This window comes from Pinus tabuliformis, chromosome 1_1 (genome assembly GCF_031772625.1).
Source record: "Pinus tabuliformis cultivar Carrire ecotype Pingquan chromosome 1_1, CPIR1, whole genome shotgun sequence".
NCBI lineage: Eukaryota > Viridiplantae > Streptophyta > Pinopsida > Pinales > Pinaceae > Pinus > Pinus tabuliformis.
In genome coordinates this window covers 50,068,192-50,085,648 of record NC_142297.1, presented here as the reverse complement: position 1 = coordinate 50,085,648, position 17,457 = coordinate 50,068,192, and the positions used below count along the sequence as shown (strand labels likewise).

General features: G+C 42.0%; 2 protein-coding genes across 2 annotated transcripts in view; both read right to left on the bottom strand.

The window, feature by feature from the left end:
* LOC149211516 (DNA polymerase alpha catalytic subunit-like) overlaps nt 1–11,520 on the bottom strand; it is a 67,892-nt gene extending 56,372 nt beyond the window's left edge. Inside the window, exons 1-2 of the mRNA XM_089391519.1 lie at nt 11,487–11,520; nt 11,168–11,260 (exon numbers count right to left, since the gene is read on the bottom strand). The gene's annotated coding sequence lies outside the window, so the exon portion shown is untranslated. The remainder of the gene's footprint in view (nt 1–11,167; nt 11,261–11,486) is intronic.
* A 17-nt stretch (nt 11,521–11,537) lies between these two features.
* LOC149211515 (disease resistance protein Roq1-like) overlaps nt 11,538–17,457 on the bottom strand; it is a 59,245-nt gene continuing 53,325 nt past the window's right edge. Inside the window, exons 5-8 of the mRNA XM_089391518.1 lie at nt 12,410–12,589; nt 12,169–12,282; nt 11,893–12,012; nt 11,538–11,807 (exon numbers count right to left, since the gene is read on the bottom strand). The gene's annotated coding sequence lies outside the window, so the exon portion shown is untranslated. The remainder of the gene's footprint in view (nt 11,808–11,892; nt 12,013–12,168; nt 12,283–12,409; nt 12,590–17,457) is intronic.

Below are 17,457 nucleotides of genomic sequence, written 5' to 3'. Positions count from 1 at the left end.
TGTTGAGTCTTTTCGCCATCATTGAGTCCAAAAAGTTGCAGGTGCTTCCGTTGTCGATCAAAACCATTATGTTACTATTTTTTATGTGTCATTTTAACTTTAATGTCTGGGTTGAGATATACCTATCATGGTCGATAATGACACTTGCAGAATATTCTCGTTATCTAGTTCTGGAGATAATTCTGGAGAATCATCGATTTCTTTTACATCTGATTCATCATTGTCTGAATCATTAGTTGCTTCACAATTTATATATGTTCTTGGTCTCTTTTCCTTTAGCATACCTGTGTTTAGGGTCCCATTTTTTGCCACAATGTTTGCACTTGCCCTCTTTCATTCTTTGCATTTCCAAGTTATTTTTTTCTCCTTCACGGAGATGTGGTGGAACATATTTTGTGTTATCTATTTTCACAGCTTTGGGAAATCTTCATCTCGAATATACTCTTTCAATTTTCGGCCACTGCATGAATGGAGTAGCAGAAAGGAAAAACGGGACTATTGTAGAAGCAGTTGTATGATCAGGATATGCCCAAATTCCTGTGGGCAGAAGCATGCAGCACGACAGTTTATGTTCAGAATAGAACTCCACACAGGGCATTGGGCAAAATCACTCCACAAAGGGTCTTCATCAGGAAGACACCTGAAGTCAATCATTTCAGGATATTTGGGAGTTTAGCGTATTGTCATATTCCCGAAGGAAAGAGAAAGAAATTAGATTAAACTGCTGAGAAAGGATATCTTGTGGGATATCGCGAGAATGCTAAGGCATATAGAGTCTATCTTCTAGGGAGTAGGAAGGTAGTAGTTTGGAGGGATGTAAAGTTCATGGAGGACAGAGCTTTCAGGAAATCCCGAAAAAGGTCTTCCGAGGAGCAGTCAAAAGACAATCCGTTGGTCCAACCACTTTGACCAGCAGAAACTAGTACCAGAAATTCTCCTGAAGGCAAAGCTTTGGAACAGGAGGAATCTCAGGAAGAGGAAGAGTTGATAGATGTACCCACTACCAGTGGAAGAACGAGTCGGGAACTCCGACAGATTCTACGAGATGCAGAGGACTTCATTGGTGCACCCAGGAATGATAAAAGGGAGCGAAGACAGCCAGACAGATACCAGGCCCTAGTAGCTCAGGTTGGGGAACCTTCTAGTTTTCAAGAGGTTGTTCAGCATCAAGTATAGGTAGATGCGATGGTAGAGGAATACAGTTCTATAATGGACAATGATGTCTGGAAGTGGTACTTAGGACTCAGGACAGGTCAGTGGTAGGTTCAAGATGGATCTACAAAGTCAAACATGTCGCAGACGGCAGTGTGGCGAAATACAAAGCTAGGTTTGTGGCTAAGGGGTATGCTCAGACGGATGATATAGACTACGAAGAAACCTTCGCCCCAATAGCCAGGTATACTTCTATTAGAACAATGATATCTCTTGCAGCACAGATGGGGTGGGAGATTCACTAGATGGATGTCAAGACAACATTCTTGAATGGGGTAATAGAAGAGGAAGTATACATAGAACAACCAGAGGATTTTGAGACACGTGATAAGAAGTCTCATGTATGCAGATTAAAGAAAGCCTTGTATGGGATTAAACAAGCACCTAGAGCATGGTACGGTCAAATTGATGGCTACTTGCAGAAGATGAGTTTCGTTACGAGCGACGCAGATCCTAATCTCTACTATATTGTCATAGAGAATGAGCCTCTAATCCTAGTGTTATATGTGGATGATCTTTTCCTGATAGGATCATCCATGCTCATAAAAGACTGCAAGAAGAACCTAGCCACAGAATTCGACATGAAGGATTTGGGACAGATGCATTATTTCCTGGGGTTAGAAGTTTGGTAACAGAAGGGTGAGATCTTCCTTGGACAAGGGAGATATGCTACAAAGATCTTGAAGAGATTCAGGATGTAGGACTGTAGACTTGTGGCTACTCCAATGATCACCAACTAGAAGAGGATTGATGCATCAGAAGATAAAGACGTTGATTCCACCTTGTACTAGCAGCTTATAGAGTCCCTGATGTATCTGGTCAATACTAGGCCAAACATTTGTTACGTTGTCAACACCCTTAATCAGTTCATGGTGGAACCAAAGAGGGCGCATTGGGCAGCAGCCAAACATGTTCTCAGGTATATACAAAGAACAGTCGAGCATGGACTATTGTACACCCAAGGCAATGACATCAAGCTAAGTGGGTTCACTGACGCAAATTGCGTTGGAAGTTTAGTAGATCGGAAAAGTACAATTGGGTACTGTTTCAACATTGGATCAGGAATGACCTCCTGGTGTAGTAGGAAATAGAAATCCATGGCTCTAAGCTTAGCTGAAGCTGATTATATGGCAGCTAGCACAGCTTTGTGCGAAGCCATATGGCTTAGGAAATTGCTTGTGAATCTATTCAGGAGAGGATGGAAGTGACCAGGATTTTGTGTGATAATCAGAGTTGCATCAAGTTCTCTGAGAATCCAGTGTTTCATGATCGGTCGAAGCACATTGATATCAGGTGTCACTTTGTCAGAGACTGTGTCCAACGAGGGGCAGTACAGTTGAGGTACACTCCTACAGGAGAACAGGTGGCAGACATCCTCACCAAGGCTCTAGGAAGAACAAAGTTTGTTTATTTCAGGGAGAAGATGGGGATGGTGAAGAATCCATTTCAGTAGAAGAAATGGATAAGTGTCGAGAGTTGCAGTGCAACAGTTAGCAGTAGCAGTGCTATGGGTAGCATGATGCAGCATGTTGAGAGGGAGCTATAGTACAGATGTAGCAGTGGCAGTGGCAGTGTCATGGGCAGCAGTACAAGACGCAGCAGTGCAGTGGATGTAGTGCAGCAGGCCAAGCATCATCACAGAGGACCGATGCGGAGGATCAGTGTGATGCTTCTATGGTGAAGCATTGCTAGAGCACATTCCTCGCTAAGAGGGAGTGTTGATTTTTGGTAGCAACGGATATTCTCTAGCCTTGAAATTTGGTGGAGAGGCTAAAGTACATGAGATCTCCAAGACCCATAAATTGTTTGGAAAAATTCCACCCGGATGAGGAGTTATTAAAATAATTAATGGGTATTAATAAAGATAAGGGTGGGAAGCTTCTAAGAGACGAGGATCAAGTATTTTTTAATCTTAGTCATTGATTAGAGACCTAACCTCTGTCGTTGATTCATCAATAGGAAAAATATTAGAGAAGACTTGAGGATCATTTGGAGACCCACCGACAGATACTCAATATCTCAAGGAAAATCGATTCTCAAGAGAAGGAGATCGATTTCAGAGGGAGAGTTGCAGGGTGGAAGAAGAGGAGGGTATCAGCATTAGTGAGTGACTGAGGAGGAGGTGACGCAGAGACATTGAGAGACAGCGCAAAGGGAGACGTAGCCCTCATGCAAGATGACATAGAGGGACGCAGAGCCATTCAGAGCTATGATGAGCCATGCAGAATGATGCAGAGGTGACGCAGAAGTGGGAGAAGGGTCTCCAAAGTGTCAGAAAGTTTCCAAGGGAAAGTCTCAGGTGTTTTCTCTCCAGTTCTCTGTAAAATCATTCCTTGTAAAAGTGATTGTTGTTGAAGATTAATAAAACCCTCATCTGTTGCATCGGTTTTCCCACATTGGGTTTTTCCGAAGACAATTGTCCAAAACAAACTGTGTTGATGTGATTCATCCTTGTGTATGTATTTTCTCTATGTAGTTATGTGATAACTGCAGTAGAATTTATTTTAATATTGGCTGAAGGGATTTCGTAAATAACTTATTGTGAAGAATAAGTAGGTGAAATAAATCAATTGTTGTTGTAGAATTTTAGGTTAGAAATTTTCACAAAAACCTCCCTGAAAAATAGCTCGACTACCTATGAAGTTGAATATTTTGATGGTATAGCAAAAAATGGGCAAATTTTGTGAGCCGGTCTACCACCAGATATATGTAATATTTGCCCTGCACCGGTGGTAAGCCTGTGATAAATTCCATGGAAACGCTCTCCCACTTTTGTTCCGGAATGGGGAGTGGTTGTAGTTAACCTGTTGGATGGGTATGCTCTGTCTTGTTTTGTTGGCAAGTGTTGCACTCCCTCACAAGTCTCAACACATCTGACTTGAGGCCCTTCCAGGTGAATCTCTCCCTGACCTTCCTATAGGTCTTTCGAAATCTCGGATGTTCGTCCAAGGGTGAGTTGTGAGCTGCCTGCATGATCCTCTCTTTGAGTTTTGATTCCGGTACAACATAGATTCATTCTTTATAGTAGATAATATCATTCATAACCTGATAACTATCATCACGGATCAACGCGTCTAAAATCTCACAAGCAAATTTATTCTTTGAATATTCTATGAGCAACAGCGACTTCCAATCCTCTGTCATCTCTATGAGTGAGAAAGTGGGCGGTGTGAAAATTTCTAATTCTGACACATTAGAAATCCCTATTGCGTTATCTGGTTTATTATCTCCTACTTGTTCATTCCATTAACAAGTTATTTATTAATATAAATACCGAAATAAACACAAATGCAGCCTTCACACATATACAAATCAGCAACTGAAATAATTGAGACAATCACACAAGCGACACCATTATTTTTGGATAATTGTCCCAGGAAAAACACAATGTGGGAAAACCAGTGCAGCAGATATGAGGGTTTTATTCTTATGCAGTTTTCTGAATACAACTAGGGTGCTAGAAATGGCTCACCCTTCAAAGGTTTTCCTTGGCAAAAGTACCTTGCTCCGAAGACAAATATTCTGACTAATCAGCAACCGGATGATGAGCCCCACCATGACATTAACCGTTCCCTAGCTAGACAGCGAAAGTTGCTCCAAGGTTCCTTCCGAAACTGCGTCACCCTCTACGGCTCTGCGTCTGCCTCTCAGCTCTCAGTCTGCCCCATGAAAACACCACAGCGCAGCTCTTTCTGCCTAGCATCAGCTCTGCTAGCCTCTACATCAGCTTCTCGCCTCCTGTGTCCTCAACGCTGGCCCTCCAAGCCTCTTTGTCAGCTCTAGATGTCTTTGCGTCAGCCCAGGCTGCCTTTGCGCTATCTCTCTGGCACTATCGCTGCCTCTCTGCTATGTATTCTCGGCCTTTTGTCGAACTACCCCTTGCTATAACAGATCACTAACTTGATTTCTCAACAAACCCCACCCCAGAAAATCGAATTTTTGATCAACTTGGTGTATCTCCAACTGACACTCAAGCCTCCTCTTATACTTTTCCTGTTGACGATTCAACAGTCGATATTAAGTCCCTAATCAACAACTAAGATTAGGTTTGGCTTGATCCTTGTTATTTAGAACTTTCTCACCCATATTATATTAATACACATTAATATTTTAATTTTCCTAAGTTTAGACTTAGGGTCTCATTAACAATATTAATTATTTTAATATCTCTCCATCCAAGTGGAATTTCCCCAAATGACTTCTAGGGTGCTAGAAATGGCTCACCCTTCAAAGGTTTTCCGAAGACAAATATTCTAACTAATCAACAACCAGATGATGAGCCCCACCTTGACATTAACCGTTCCTTAGCTGGACAACGAAAGTTGCTCCAAGGTTCCTTCCGAAACTATGTCACCCTCTACGGCTTTGCGTCTGCCTCTCAGCTCTCAGTCTGACCCATGAAAACACCACAGCGCAGCTCTTTCTGCCTAGCGTCAGCTCTGTTAACCTCTACATCAGCTTCTCGCCTCCTTTGTCCTCAACGCTGGCCCTCCAAGCCTCTTTGTCAGCTCTGGATGTCTTTGCGTCAGCCCAGGCTGCCTTTGCGCTATCTCTCTGGCACTATCGCTGCCTCTCTGCTATGTATTCTCGACCTTTTTTCGAACTACCCCTCGCTACAACAGATCACTAACTTGATTTCTCAACAAACCCTACCCCAAAAAATCAAATTCTTGATCAACTTGGTGTATCTCCAACTGACACTCAAGCCTCCTCTTATACTTTTCCTGTTGACGATTCAACGGTTGAGATTAAGTCCCTAATCAACAACTAAGATTAGGTTTGGCTTGATCCTCGTTATTTAGAACTTTCTCACCCATATTATATTAATACACATTAATATTTTAATTTTCCTAAGTTTAGACTTAGGGTCTCATTAACAATATTAATTATTTTAATATCTCTCCATCCAGGTGGAATTTCCTCAAATGACTTCTAGGCCTTGGAGATCTCATGTGCCTTAGCCTCTCCACCAATTTTCATGGCTAGAGCACATCCGATGCTACCAAAAATCAACACTCCTTCTTAGCGAGGAATGTGCTCTAGTCATGCTTCACCATAGAAACATCACACTAATCCTCCACATCAGTACCTGTGTTGATGCTTGGCCTGCTGCCTCACATCCACTGCACTGCTGCTTCCTGTACTACTACCCATGACATTGCCACTGCTCTTGGAAGGCTTGGTGACCCGTCAGTCTGGAAGCCTTGTGATGTTGAAGCCAAACTTTGTTCTTCCTAGAGCCTTGTTGATCAGTCAATCTGGAAGCCTTGTGATGCTGAAGCTACCTCCGTTGCTATCCTGTGCTCCCTCTACTGCCACTGTGTTGTTGAAAGCACCTCTGTGCCTCTCGCATTGCTGCAACATCCACTGCGCTGCCTCAGATTTATGCACTCTAACACTGCCTTGCCACTCCACTCGACGCCTGTCATCATGCTACTATCTTTAAGGGCTCTCGTAGCCGGATGTGATCCAAGAGTTTGGGCACCTCAAGGATCCTGCCCCTAGTATGTAGTCCTCCTAACTACAACTCGATGTCTCCCCACCTCTTCTCTAGAGGCGCATAAGCACTCATGGCACAATTGTCATCAGTCTCGACCTCTTTCTCCACCTTAGTTGGAGCTGCCTTTGAAACGGAAGCTTCTCCCTTACCTTTCTTCCTTGGACACTGGGATGCATAATGTCCTAGCTCCCCACAATTGAAGCACTTGACCTTGGAGATGTCCTTCTTCTTCCTCTTCCCTTGTTGTCCCGCAGATGCTAGAGCCGCATCCTCCTCCTCCTCTTTCTTGACTCGAACTCCCTTATCACTACTCCCCGCCTTGGTCATTCTCCTGATCTCTTCCTGTCGAAGAGCTTCCCACATCTCCTCCCAACCGGGAAGAGTAGCCTTGCCCAAAATACTTTGGACAAATGTCTCCCACTCCTCGGAGACTGCATTTAGGGTAGTCCTGACCATAAACTCTGGATTCGGTGTAGACCCCACGGAAGTAAGCTGGTCGCGAATCTCCTGCAACCTGAGAAGGAATGGATCTATTTTCTCTCCCTTATGCATCTGATATGACCTTAGCTGATTCTCCAATAGAATCTTCCGCTGCATGAAAGAGCCCTGGTATAAGGTGGTCAGGGTGTCCCACGTCTCCTTTGTTGTGTTCTAAGCAATATGTGGTATGACATGATCTTTGACCCCGTCTAGGATCATGAACTTCGCCCTCGCCATCGCCTCCCCATACTTCTCATTCTCAGCTAGGTCAACTAGGATAGCCACTACTTTCAAGGCAAAGTCCTTGATGCAATGCCGATCTAGGACTACCACGATCCTGGCCTTCCAAATGACAAAATTGGAAGCCTTGTCCAACTTGTCCTGATCCCCCAATCCGTTCACTACCATTTCAACTCCTCTTCTAGACTCCCTCTGAGTCTCGACTCCCCTCTTGGAAATCTCCCTCTAAGTCCTGATTTCCCTCCTGGAAATCCACTGGCTAGCTGTCGAACCACTCCTCTCCAATCCTCCTTGCAACTGCAACTCGGATCTGAATTCCTTGGCCAGAAATCTGACAAGGTAGTGATTCCATCTACCTTGGTTCCTCCTCCTTAGACATTATTCTGTATCGACAGAAATAGCATCCCACCAGCTCCTCAAATCATAATCTGCCCACAGCTCCCCAAGCCCCGGCAACTGAAGAAATTGAGCCTTTCAGGCTCTGTGAAATCTCGGCAAAAGTTGAATCTGCTCCTCCGGCCAACTGTGTCAATCCTACCTAGTTGAGCAAGATGACGTGACTCTTCGTGAGCCTCTTCTACCTTACTCCTCCTTTGCACTGACCCTTCCCTTAGATCGAACTGCTGATGCAGGCTCTACGTCTCCTCTTCTCTTGCTGCTTTTGCTCTGGAACAACGTTGTCTTTCAGGACAGCTGCTACTGCTGCAAATTTCAAATTTTTGTTGGTGTCTTCAGTCCTCCTGTGATCTGCAATTGCTCTGATACCATGTGGAAATTTCTAAGTCTGACACATTAGAAATCCCTACAGCATTATCAGGTTTATTATCTCCTACTTGTTCATTCCATTAACAAGTTATTTGTTAATATAAATATCGAAATAAACACAAATGCATCCTTCACACATATACAAATCAGCAACTGAAATAACTGAGACAATCACACAAGGGACACTTATTTTTGGACAATCATCCCCGGAAAAACCCAATGCAGGAAAATCGGTGCAGCAGATATGAGGGTTTTATTATTATGCAGTTTCCTGAATACAACTAGGGTGCCAGAAATGGCTCACCCTTTAGAGATTTTACTTGGCAGAAGTACCTTGCTTTAGAGACAAATATTCCAGCTGATCAGAAACCGGATGATGAGCCCCATCGTGACTATGACTATTCCTTAGCTGGACAGTGAAAGTTGCTCCATGCTTCCTTCCAGAATGGCGTCACCATCCAGGGATTGCATCAATGTCTACAGCTCTGCGTCTGCCTCTCAACTCTCATTCTGCCCCATGAAAACACCACAGTGCAACTCTTGCATCCTCAGCGCTGGCCCCCCAAGCCTCTTTGTCAGCTCTGGCTGTCTCTGCGTCAGCCCAGGCTGCCTTTGCGCTGTCTCTCCGGCACTATCTCTGCCTCTCTGCTATGTATTCTCGGCCTTCTGCCGAACTGCCCCTCGCTGCAATAGATCACTAACTCGATTTCTCAGCAAACCCTACCCCAGAAAATCGAATTCTTGATCAACTTGGTGTATCTCCAACTGACCCTCAAGCCTCCTCTTATACTTTTCCTGTTGACGATTCAATGGCCGAGATTAAGTCCCTAATCAACGGCTAAGATTAGATTTGGCTTGATCCTCGTTATTTAGAACTTTCTAACCTTAATTTGTACCTTAAAGGGTGTGGCGCTTCCAAAATGGTTGTTGAAAGAAGATGTGTCGCCTTTGGGTAGCCGCTGAAGGATCTGGGAAAAGTTGTCCATCATCGTGTTCTCTATCGCTCGAGGGCTTCTTCGAGCAAGATTTTGAAAAGATCTCCTGCCCCCTCGTCTTTCTTCTCTTCCGCCATGTGAGCTCAATGGGATTTGCGAGGCTGGTCTTGCAAAGGTTCGACCAATTCGAGCCTAACTCCTTATATCCCGACCTCGTTGGGGACATGCAAAGAAAAACAGAGACAGCAGACTGCTCTGATGCCACTAAACAGGAACACAAAAAATCACAGATATAACCATAAATACAGAGATGCAACGAAATAACACTTCATTTCATTAATATCAAATACTGAAATATGCTTATAAACATAAATGGAAATAGACTAGCTCAGGCGATGGTAGCTTATCTCTAAGAAGAGATGTGGCGGCTACATGCCTCTGAACTGTGTTATAGTGAGGCTCAAGGGCCTATTTATTATTGAACAAGAGAAAACCCTAAACAACCAAAACCCTAACCCCAGGAGATGGAACACCAAGAGTTTGTGGGCCCTGTTGGGGTTAGTTGGGCAACAAACTTCCCAAGGTCGTAACTTGGTCATATTATCTCCGTTTGGCACGTACGATACCTTGTTGGAAATATCTCTCTGAGTACTATAGGATTTGCGACAAGCCTATGCCATCTGCTGCGGACCTCAAAAAAACACTATTTAGTGGGTCAAAACTTCTCCGAAAGTTCAGGACCCGAAAAACTACTAAAAATAGTAAATGTTGCAATAAACAAGGAAATGGATGAAACCAACTGGAAGTCTAGGTGGAATAGGTAGGTGGCCACCAATATCCACCTGGATCAGTACAATTCGATCTTGTGATAACAATTCACACAAAGTATCCAGTATCCTTAAGATTCCACAAAAGATTAAACTAGGACAGTCAAATCCATTCTCAGTTCGACAGTTTTATTTATCACTCCAAGGATCATATCAACTTCTATCAACGAAGATGACAGTTTTGAGATGAGAAGACATTCAAAACAGAAAAAGAAATCAATTCCTTTCATCAGCAAGCTTTGAAGACAAAGCTTTTTGAAGATGAAAGTAAGGTTATGAATAGAATTATGCAAAAGTAATAAATATATATAATAAATAATAATCACAATAATATGTAATCAAAATAATAATTAGTTAAACAAAGAGGCATGTCTCTACGGACATGACCGTTCGTGAAAGGGTTACCTGGCTATATATACAGGACCCTTACTCTCAATTGTATCATCATTATCATTCATACATTTTAATATATATTCTTGTAACCTAAATGCAGATCTACATATTCCAACTCTTCTGGATTATTTAACTTGGAAAACAAACTTTGTTTGTTCCACTACCCCCCAAAGTCTGTTGTTGGGAGACAACTAGAATGGAGTGGGCGGGGATTAGAGTGACAGTCCCCGCCCTGAGCAGTTGTCACGGTGCCTGTACAATCTGAGCGATAACAGAACATATGTACAAGAAGAAAGGGCATAAATAAGCAATGCAGCATCAGTCACAATCTCATAAGGAATGCAATTTTCTAGAAATTTACCTAAGAATAGCACCAGAAAAACATTTCACTAAGGATAAAAGTGCCAGCATTGAAATACAATGGTCAAGCTTTTAAATTCTGCTGTCCTCTGGAAATTTCCGATGAGATAATCAAATTGTTTAAAGAAATCAAATCCTTCAGAATATTTTTTGCTCTTGGTCCTACCTAAATATCTCAAGTTTGAACATATTAATCGTTATCATTCATAATTACAATTTCCAATCCCATTTAAAGGATGGCTGGTAGAAAGGAACAATGTTGACGGAAAATAATCAATAACCAGACAAAGCATAAGGACTGAGCAAAGGCATAAAATGCCTCCTTGTGTTGGCATCAAATGGAAACCTTTTATCCTTTCTGCCACTTATATTTGGCTCGAAAAATGTCTTTTCATTCTATTTGCTACTTCAAAATAAGCTTACAATTTGTAATAAAGATCCTGCAACCAGCATACCTGTGGAAGGACTCCAGATATGTTGCAGGTTGATAAATTAGGTATAGAGCCATCAGAAGGGCGCTCAACAGGTGTAAAGCAAACATTATACTCCTGCCAAAGAAAGGAAAGCTGTAAGTTAATCACAGACCCACTTCACTAATATCCAGTTCATAAATGCGATACCAGAGGAAGAGCATTAAACAAGAAAACGAACGATCATAGAATATTCACATTGTAATTGAAATCAAGTAATTAGTAACAAGTTTCACTAATTTATGCATTATTTACTCAAAATTGTACTGCTTGTTCTAAACGTTTCCAAGATATTAAGCCTTACCTGTATGATGGGAGGGTAAAGACTGTTGAAGTCAAGAAGTAAAATATATTTGTCATAGAGGCCTTTCTTCGGTTCCAGCACTAAACCCCCTGAATAAGCTGGACCTTTCTGGTGCTTTCCATATGTGTGTAGCTCAGCCTGATCCTCAACAATACCATCAAGAACTTGTTCCTCAGCATCATCAACCCCACTTTCTGAAATGAATTTTCTTTTCTATGTTTCAAGTTCTTTCTCTCGAACTGAAATCTTGTCTGGTAAAATATACTTTCTTCCATGGAACTCATGCAATAGAACATACTCAACTCTTTGGGCCCTAGCCCCCTGCAGTAAAGAACCTTTAGAAATCTCTTTATCCTGGAAAAGGAATTGCTATTATAACACAAAGGCTAACAGATTGCACATTTACCTGCAGTGTTCTACTCCACAGATTTCCACTGATATTAGTAAGTTGGCGTGTCAATGGGAGCACAATCAAGTGAAACATCAACCCCAGCGATAACCAAGCATCAGTTTCCGAACATTCAGCCTGGTTAGAAGCAAAACCGGCACAGATTTGGTTTAGCTTTGCTCTCCATGAAGGCAAGATAAATCAATCCAGCTTCTATTTTAGGGTGTCCAAATCAAACATCTACCTCATTCTAATAACAAGTAAATTAATAAGCATATAATGCTGGACACCCACCAGTTCCATTAGAGAGGCTGATGTTTGGTACATTGTAGGTATATCAACAGGATAAATCTCTCTTTTGTCTCTACCTAGTTGATTCTTTGCAAGCTGCATCAAAGAATAGCTCACCTACAATTCAAGTTGAGAGAATACTAAATAAGTTGTTCCAAGTAATTCTTAATTGAAAAAAATAAAAAAAAATCCTAACCTTTCACAAAGAAAACAGCTGATTTAACATAACATATCCCAGATATACCTCTTTCAAGAGTTCACGGGAAGACAAATAGGTATCACATAGTGGCTGACCTGCAATACATCACATTACTCCTGGGCTTGCTCCTGTCCCAAAGTTACCACTTCCTTTGCTAAGCTTAGGCATCACAGGGCACCTCAGCCGCCCAGTTTTGGACCACATGTTGCTGGGCACCTTGCAAGCCTGTCACAGTAAATGATGTAACATTTATATACAAAAATAATTTGAAGTCCCTCAGAAATAATGGTAGCATAGATGACTAAAAAGAAACAAATCTCTAGGTCACCCCATAGACATGATCACTATTAATAAATCTGCAACCCAAACTCTAGTCTGACAGTGCGCAAAAAAAATAGTTGGTTATTGGAATACATCTAAATTTTCATGTCAATTAAACAAATTCTATGGTGCAAAATAATTACGTGAAACATGCTTAAGATAAGTTTGGGTAATGAATGCATATTTAACACAAGATGCCTTGAATACATTTGACACGCATATATTTTCATTGATGTTATTGTCTTGGATCAAACACACATTTGGACAATTAAAAAAAAGTGATTGGAACACTTATTTCAATTTCATGATTTTCCATTACCTTGTAACATTACTTAGCCATCTGGTCCATGCAAAAGAATTTGAGGCAAGGTAAAAATGATTGTTGATGAAATCTCTATGAAATGTATCATTTACACTTCGTATACACCTTTTTGGATGATTGTAAGTTTACTCAAAGCACTCAATTAAGATGTTCTTTCATCATTTGAGTTAGACACAGTTTAAATGATCAAATATTAGTCCATTGAAAGGTGATTTGTTTACATGAAAGGTTAAGCAAATGTTTTATTACTTTCTCAAAGAACTCATGTGACAACCAACTCATGATAAATTCACCGTGATGAGATTTCTTTGAAAAAAATTCTGCCATGTTAAATTTGCATGCTAAACAAATTTCCTGGAACAAGTTATTTTCAGCGACAACTATCTATTGTTGTTTCAAGCAAATAATATTTTTGTTTGAAACACATTTAATGTAATAAATGGTGATGCAAATGATAAAATATTTCTTTGAACATAATCTTGATGCATAATCTCACATGCAAATTTTGGAATTGACTTTAATGGTGCGTGGTGAATTTATGGTGATGAGATTTCTCTGAAAAGTTTCAGTTATCTTAAATTTGTGCGAATTTTGAATGGTTAAAGAATTCTTTGTGACAGCCATCTACCATTTTATTTCAAGCAATCACATTTTGTTTCAAGCACATTAAATGGAATGAATGAGGATGACAATACATATTGATGAGCAAAGGCCAATGATTTCCACAAATAACTTCTGAGCAAGAAATTCCCTTAGTGAATCTAAGCTAGAGGCATGTTCCAACTTCTATAAATAACAACAAGATCTCTCGTTAAGCCACTAAAACTACAGTTTGGGACTCATACACAAAGGGAAAAATCGTGACTTCAAGAGGCTACTCATTGAGCTTAAGACTTGCCTTGTTGGAGGTCCAATTTACCCCTATTGGTACCCATTCCAGTAGTGTCACATTAGACAGAATGTTAGGGTCCCACCCTAACCCCCTTATTTATGTATTAGGATCGAGTCATAGTTATAGTTAAGTAAAGAGTCAATAAAGCCCATATTAATAATTGTAAGTGGTTAACCCGCATTTAATGACTGGACCACAGTTAGTTGCAAATGGGCCATGGTATTAGATAGATGGTATTAATAAGAACCATGGTATTGCTCCATGGTATTGCATGTATGAATCATATATAAAGGATAGAGACTCCCTGCGAGGAGCATGGTGTCTTATTTTGTAATCGAGCTCGGCTCTATTGGAGGTTGCCCCCTCAAAGAGGCAAGTGAACATTGCTTTCTGAATAATAAAATACTTGTTGTTGTTTCTCACTGTTCTATGTTCTGGGTATATTTCTTCGCATATTTGGTATTCTGGTATCGTCTTGCAGGTTAAGAGCATAACAAGTGGTATCAGAGCGCTTTCCAGGGCCGGTGGGATCTCCATTTTTTAGCAATTTTTTTTTTTGGCTAGAGACGTGTTCCAGCGTCTTTAAACCACGGGATCTGTCATTGAGCACATAAACCTGCGGATTTGGGGAGGCATGCACGCAAGAAATACAAGAGGTGGTCACGCTTGTTGGACTCCCTTGTAACCCCTGCGGGTAGCCCTTCAAGTAGTAGCGCATTAGACAAAACCGCGCACGGACTGTCTTCCAAGTACCCTCTGGGTATATCGGAAGCCCCCTAGCTCCTTTGAAACCTCGCCATAGATAAACCATCGGCCGTCTTGCTGCTATAGTACACTGAGAACAATACTCGGAGAGATTACTCGCCCATACGATAGGGTAGTCGGGTTGTACGGCTAAGGGTACGGTTGATCTTCCTTAGTTAGTGCCCTAAAACATTGGGCCGAGTACTACTATCAGACCCTTATGTATATTGCGATCTGTAGCACCTGACACTCCTCGAGACCATAGTTCCCTTCTCTATCTCTAGATCACGCATAATCTCTGCCAGATCAGATCTCGCAAGTGGGGGTTTTACAGCAGCAACCGCAATCTGATCCGCCGTTCAAGATCTCTCCAATCAGCCATTCAGATCTCTCAGATTCATCAGATCTGCGATCCAGATCTGAGTAGTTGTGTGGGTTCCTATACCTGGGCATGATTTTCGCAGGACTTTTGGCAGCATTGACATTTTGGAGATTCGGCGACTGCAGTATTCCTAAGCAAGGAGTACGAGCTTATTGGTGACTTAGCCCATAAGAATCAGGACGACGAGCTGAGCAAGGTGGTACCATTCAATTGTTAGTGCCAAAAAAAATTCGGGCGGTCCCAAAATTTCAAGTACATCAGATTGGTGCTTGGTAGAAACTAGAGCTCAAGCTATGGCCAATGAGAAGATTGACAAACTTGAACAATCCTTGAAAGACATCCAATACCAGCTGGCGAAAATAACTACAACACTCTCTACGGGTAAGGCGAAAGCCCGCGAGGAGGCGTATATTGGCAATGAACACAGTGAGGGTGAGTCTAGCCACTCTCTTCACCTCTGGGGCACCCACCAACAATCATGTCTGCGACCACCCAAGCTGGATATGCATAAATTTGATGGCTCTCACCCGGCAGCATGGATAGCACAAATGGAGCAATATTTCAATCTGAATTACATCTTGGATAATGCCACTCAGCTTATGGTGGGGAGCATGTACTTGGACAATGAAAGATGGCAATGGTGGCAATGGCATCAATGTTGCAATGGAAGGCCCTTGACTTGGGACACATTCAAAAAAACTCTTATAGATCGCTTTGACCATGAATCTGCTTTTTTGGGTCGTCTCACTAAGCTCCGATAAACTGGCACATTGGATGAATATATTACAGCCTTTGAAGCCTTAGCTTTCCGCACTTTAGGTCTACAAGATGAGTTCTACACAGAATGTTTTATTAGTGGTCTTAAAGAGGCCATACAAGCTCACGTCCGACTGCACCACCCTCCCACATGGTTGGAGGCTTGCAAGGTAGCTCGTGAAGTTGAACATGCGTTAGCGGCCCGGTCCAATCGCCCAAATTTCACCTCCAAGGGTCGCCCCCCACAGGCTCATAGCACTACCCAAACACTTAATGTTCTAAAGGTGTCACCTGCAGAAATGGCAGAAAGAAGAAAGCAGGGATTATGTTACTATTGTGATGAAAAATACTTCCCTGGTCAATAAATGCAAGGAGCCCAAATTCTTTCAAATTGATGCTATTGATCACAGCTCATCGGAGGAAGCCCTACCAGTTGAGGAACCAGAGGAGGAAGAAGAGGACAACCAGAAGGACCATGTCCCTGAAGAACCAGTTATTTCGCTGCATGCTTTGGCAGGGATTTCTTCGCCTCAAACTCTCAAAATCAGAGGTTTTATTAAGCATCGCCCAGTGGTAGTCTTGATTGATAGCGGAAGTACACATAATTTTATCCATCAAGGAGTCGCAGAAGCAGTGCATTGTTTTGTACGAGAAGTTTCTAACTTCCAAGTCCAAATTGCGGATGGGGGAACAATGAAATGTGACGGCTGCTGTGAAAATGTCAAACTTCAAATGGGGGATTATCAGTTAAAGACCCACATGTTTGCCATCCACATGGGAGGGTGCAACATTGTCCTTGGTGCTGAATGGCTTCGCACACTAGGCCCAATCACAATGGATTTCCAGGAGTTATATATGAGCTTTAAGCAGAACAACCACACACATACCCTCCGCGGACTCCAGACGGGAGCTCCCTCTATCATCAACTCACATAGGATGGAAAAATTGTTAAAAAAGGGCCATCCAGGCCGTCGAACCCAATTCTCTTCTGATTCATCCTGAGATGTAACAGATCTTAAATAACCATCTGCCAGTCTTTGACAAGCCTCATGAGCTTCCACCCTCGAGAGGGGAACATGATCATAGCATCACTTTGGTCCCAGGGGCCTGTTGTCGCGCGGATTGACACGACAACGCTCAGACCGGGGGCTGTCACTCTGATCCCCGATCCCTCCGTTTAAGCCTGTCTCCCGCGGCTAAGGGGGGAAGTCCCTGTGAGATGAATGAGACCAACTGTCGACCAGTTGGTTGGGAGACACGAGATACGCTATAAAAAGGACGCGATGGATTTGATTAATTGAGCAGACTAGTGCCTTAAGAGATTGATGTGGAAACGATTACTTGTTAAATGATATAGGAACATGGACCATGGACAGCAACCATCTATCATCAGCTAAATCACATGACCAAACGATATCCAGCGATTAAAAAAAAAACTTCGAAAAGATGAATGTGCTAAAATGAAACCAAAAAAAAACCCTAAACCCTAATAAAAAAAACTGCATAAAGCAAAAATTAAAACCCTAGATCAGCTAATTAATTTATAGATTTGGCCCCTTAACAGCCAGATTCAGCAATAAGCACGGAAAACATTTTAAAGAACAGAAATTTCAGATCGTCACTGTGAAGAACTTCAGAAAATCTCTCATGCAAACTTAGAAAAATAAGCGAATGAT